Here is a 5,000-nt window from a genome sequence, read left to right as displayed (position 1 = left end):
GTTCCAAAGACCCCTGATGGCTTTATCTTTTGGATGAGGTTTAGCTTCCATTTTGCCACTTGTTTTTGGATATGGTACTTGATTAAACAATGAATTGTACTTGTTCACCCGATGTCATGTGGTTAGCTGGCTCACGCCGGCGATACCACAAGCGACTTTGGAGGCTGTTTATATGCAGTCGCACCCTGTCGTGCATCGGAGAGAAACCGGGTCCCCTGGCTTAGGTTGGGTGAGGATCGGGGGCTTGTATATTCCAGCACGTCCTTGAGCTCTTGAGCGTGGACAGGATGTGAAACCATACAAGCCACAGACTTTGCAAGGGAATTTATTTATTTTATAAAATCCCTTATTGGCTTAACCTTTCAAACAACTAAGTTGTATATTATTAGTGTCTAGGTAGATTCTACATAGCGTTTTTTTTTTTTTTCTCAGGTGACTTCATTCTGTCTGTTTAGTGGATTCCATGGATTCCAAATGGAGGGGGATGGGGGAGGAGGAACCAAAGGTATGTATTCGGACAATCTTTCCAACTATTGAATTTAGTATGATGAACATGCGCTCAGACATAATGTGTTGAAATATATATGTTGCCTTCCTTCTGATTTGACTTGACAATATGTATTTAATGAATATCTTCTTCCAAAGTTGGTTATTTATTGGTTTATTTTCCAGATGCAAATAACCAACTACTGGCAGTTGGTACTACGGTACCGATTGAGGCATGGGAGCATCAATTTCCGGTAATATTACTTGATAGTAATGTCCTTTCAGACCTTGTTAATATTGGCTTTATCCCTATTTTCAAAAAAAAAAATTGTATTTACCATGATGAACATGCGCTCAGACATAAAGGTGTTGAAATATATATGTTGCCTTCCTTCTGATATCTCTGCAAGTGTAGATTTTTTTTATTTTTTGTTTGGAAATAACATTTTCTTTTTACTTTGCAGCCTATTGACTGGCATGTGAACACAGCTTTGTGCTAAGGTATGTACACTTCTATTTTTGGATTGACTCATTTTTTAAAATGTGTAATTCTTGTGACCAAATCTATGAAATGAGATGTATCTGACTTTTTTTTTTTTTTTTTTTTTTTTTCCCCAGGATGCACTTTGTGAAAAGGTGGATCATTACTACAAAGTTCATTCCTTTGTGTAGCAGTGCAGTTGACAAATGGAATATGGATTTGACTTGTAAGTATATTTTATTGCATAGCACCTTTCATGTAATACAATTCTGTCAATGATGACAACCTTGAGCTATTAATGAACACGTATGATTCCGAATGATAGGCCTGATCATAAATTGATATTATAAAAGCTACTCTGCATGTGCATAAAATAATTATATCCCCCCTCCCCTTTCCAGGAAGTGTGGATGATATTGGAAAGTGCGCACCTTCCTGATTTCAGGAACCACCTTGAATAAGTGGATCATTACTACAAGTTCTTTCCTCCTTTGGGTTGCAGTGCAATTGACAGAAAAACGGAATATGGATTTGACTTGTAAGTATTTTTTTGCATGGCACCTTTCATGTAATACAATTCTGTCAATGATGACAACCTTGAGCTATTAATGAACACGTATGATTCCGAATGATAGGCCTGATCGTAGTTTAATATTTTGAAAGCTATGGCATATGTACATAAATTGATCTTTAATCTATTTTTTCTCTCCCCTTCCAGGAAATGTGGATGGTATCGGCGTGCACATCATTACTTGGACTATCTGGTTCTGGGAGCAGGATTGTCTGAAATAAATGAAATTAAGTAATCTGTTTTTACTTCCTATGACCCACAAATCTGGTAATTCAGGTAGTGATGTTAATGTATGACAGGAATTAAACCTTAAATACAATTATTTCGGTAGGGGATTTTTTATTTATAAATATGTAATCCAAGATCTTTTTTTATTTAATTTGACATCTTGCATTGGAACAGGTGTTTGAAGCACCTGGAAAGTGTAAGGCCACCCAAACTTTGCACATTTTCTCACTCTAGGTTGATTATACAAGTATGTGGAACTAGTAGCTGGAAAGTGCTTGCCTATCCCATTTAAATTAGGCTGCATGCATTTGGTGCTACAGATCGGTCTTGCTGTTGAATTAAGACGTCTGGTACATTTTGCCTTTTCACATCTTGGTGGAAGAACATTTATTTGGTAACAATGTGTCCCACTGCCATGTAATGTTTCCACTGCATAGATTACCAGTAACCTTCAATTCATAACCTTGGTTCATTTTCCATATCTATTAGGTTTCGGTTAAAAAATAACCAGTCAAAACTGATTAGGGTTTGTTTCCAATACTTGTGGTAGCACCACCACTACAGTGTGGTGTATATCACGGTACAGCATACTGACACTGCAGTGGGGATGGGCATTGGTACAAGGGGCTGTCAATGAATAGGAATGAGTAACCCATTGCAGATGGGGGGGTGGGGGTCAATTTGCTTGCCCAGGTTCCAGGATGGGTTTTATTTCTGAGTGAGGCAGCTTCAGCAACATACCATGACTTTTCCCCACTCCCTTTTAGTTGCTCATTGTAAAGCTAGAATTTTTTTTTCTCCCCGTACTTAGATATGTCATCTTGGGTTTGTATCAATTATGCAGTTGACTAAAATTAGTTCAGAGTTCATACTTTTTTTTCTTTTTTTCTTTTTCCCTTTACTCTTGGTTTGATAGTATTGTGATTTCAGACGACAAATTACTTTTTCGTACTTGTGTGCAGTCATGACTTAATACAATCTAAAATGAAAATATGAAGAGGAAGGAGACTTGCTTATGAATGAGTGCCACAGTAAAAGGCATCCTTTTGGGCATGGGCACATTGTAGACATTGGGCTACTTTTGAGTCTACTTCCTTCTCTTTCTGCCTGCACATCTTTCAGCTGCGGTATTTTAGAGCAAGAGATTGGCAACTTGCTATAGGCCATTGCTCTATAAAGAGTGCTTGCTAGAGATTGTAGATAGGTGCCATTCAAAGCGCTCTCCTGCTGGTGCTAAAAGTGGTGCCATCTAGGTTTTGGATGTTGGGTGAAACCCATTTTGCTTAACATTATGGCAGTTATAATAATTATGACCAGCTATCATCACTCACTCAGCATAATAAAAAAATAAAAAAATACCCTAATGTCATGATGCCCATTGTCAGGCCAGATCTCTTGTGTTGTGTATGATGAAAAAACCTGTTGCCTGTCATTAACCCATTGCAGACGGGGATAAATATGCTTGCCCAGCCTCCGGGATAAGTTTTATTTTAGAGACTGCTTGAAGCATTATAATTTGAACATTCCCACTTTCAGTCAGTCATTGAAAAACTAGAGCAATTTTTGTTTTATTGAGTTTAGAGACTTATATATGCCATATGACAGGCTCTACCAGTGCTGCAGTAGACTAAAATTGTAGTATATCATCCATATTAGCTCATTATTAGGGCTGTGACATTATGCTTTTGGCATAAAGCATATTCTTTTAGCATATTTCATTTTAAAGAATATGCTTTTCATAGGCCATTTTAAAATAATATGCTTTTTATAAAAAAAAATATGTTTTTTATGTAAACTCTATTCTTTTTACTAAAAATCTATGCTTTTATACGCCAGATGAGTAAATTCAGTGTGTTTTGTTCACAAAATCATTCAAGGATGCGGCTATAATAGAAATATAGAATACCACTACTACACTATTTTATTTACGCCTTAAAACTGCATGATAAAACGAGGGAAGAGGGAAGATAAACGAGGAGGGGGAGGAAGGGAGGGAAATATGGAGAGGGGGTAGGAAGAGGAGGAGGGTACGAACAAGGGGATGAACTATGTGGTTGGAGCTTGATTACGTCACAGGTATTATGTCACCAATTTATGTTCGTTTCTTTGGGAGAGACGTTTAACTTTCTCCTTTTTATAGGGAGAAGTGGCATTATTATGTACTGTTGATGATTCACAACACATTGGGATATTACGGGAGGGTGTGAAATACCCTGTGGCAAAGTTTCATAATGATATGAGAGTTTGTTGCAGTTATTTCAGAAAAAGCATATTTTAAAGCATAAAAAGCATATTTTAAAGCATAAAAAGCATTTTTTAAAAAGCATAAAAAGCATTTCTGTAAAAGCATAATGTCACAGCCCTAGTCATGTATGTCATGACACCCGTCCGCTGTGGGTTAACAGATTGTCATGTCACCACTATAAAGCCACGGTCAAGCAGTGCCCGTCGGCCACGAAAGCTTTGCCCTTGTACAAGCAGTTTCAGCGGGCAAACCATCAAACTGTCCGTTCCCGGCGCCAATGGAGGGCAGTGGATCGAGGTCTTCTGTCACTGCCAAACGCACGAGGTAAGGTGCAGGCACATCCACTGACTACCACGTTATTAGTACACCATGTCCACACCGAGTACTAGTGCATATTGGTCACGACAAGAATAGTGAGATCTTTCGAACTATGGCGTGAACCAAGGTGATCGTACTGTAATGAACCACTCACTCAAAACAACTGCTGGCTTCCAACTGCCCTCCAACCACCACAGACAGCTGTGTGGACACCTACGCGGGCATAGTCTGCAGACACAGCCAGGCACAGCTCGACTGTGTGGACGTGGCTTAAGGGAACCAAGAACAAGACTTCACCAATAACCCAATAATAAATCCCAATATTTTCCACTTGTAAAAGGCAGGTCAATTATGCACCCCTAATGCAATGCTTAAAACTATAGGTTAGCAGTATCTCTTTTATACAAATATTTCCCTCGTAAAAAATTCTACTTGCAAGCAACTTTAACTTGACCCTTGATTGGATTTTGTGTGGCAGCGATGTTACTCCTGAGATCGTATTCCAAAACATAAATCTTGAACACTTCTGGTTTATCTGCAGACAAATTTCTTGGACAAGTCCTCAGACATTGTGTACAAGTGGACTGGGTTAAGGAATGCAATTGTATTTATAAAATTGGGTCCATCACTCTCAAGGAAAATTTAAGTGTAATTGCAGTTAATGTTGTTGA

At 38.3% G+C, this 5,000-nt stretch overlaps 1 long non-coding RNA gene across 3 annotated transcripts in view; it reads left to right on the top strand.

The window, feature by feature from the left end:
* The window catches only part of LOC122244210 (uncharacterized), a 3,630-nt gene extending 1,857 nt beyond the window's left edge, over positions 1 to 1,773 (top strand). Inside the window, exons 4-9 of one of the 3 annotated variants that reach the window (XR_006222431.2) lie at positions 433 to 505; positions 673 to 740; positions 951 to 987; positions 1,105 to 1,193; positions 1,369 to 1,505; positions 1,686 to 1,773. This is a non-coding gene — a long non-coding RNA (uncharacterized LOC122244210). Of the gene's footprint in view, positions 1 to 432; positions 506 to 672; positions 741 to 950; positions 988 to 1,104; positions 1,198 to 1,368; positions 1,506 to 1,685 lie in introns of all 3 variants that reach the window. The other 2 variants (XR_015192010.1, XR_015192011.1) reach the window with 2 other exon arrangements.
* The last annotated feature ends 3,227 nt before the right edge of the window (positions 1,774 to 5,000 follow it).

This window comes from Penaeus japonicus, unplaced genomic scaffold (genome assembly GCF_977035675.1).
Source record: "Penaeus japonicus unplaced genomic scaffold, GWHDUDI00000001_assembly GWHDUDI00000021, whole genome shotgun sequence".
Taxonomy (NCBI): domain Eukaryota; kingdom Metazoa; phylum Arthropoda; class Malacostraca; order Decapoda; family Penaeidae; genus Penaeus; species Penaeus japonicus.
Note: the sequence above shows the minus strand (reverse complement) of the source record. Positions and strands in the feature narration are given on the sequence as shown.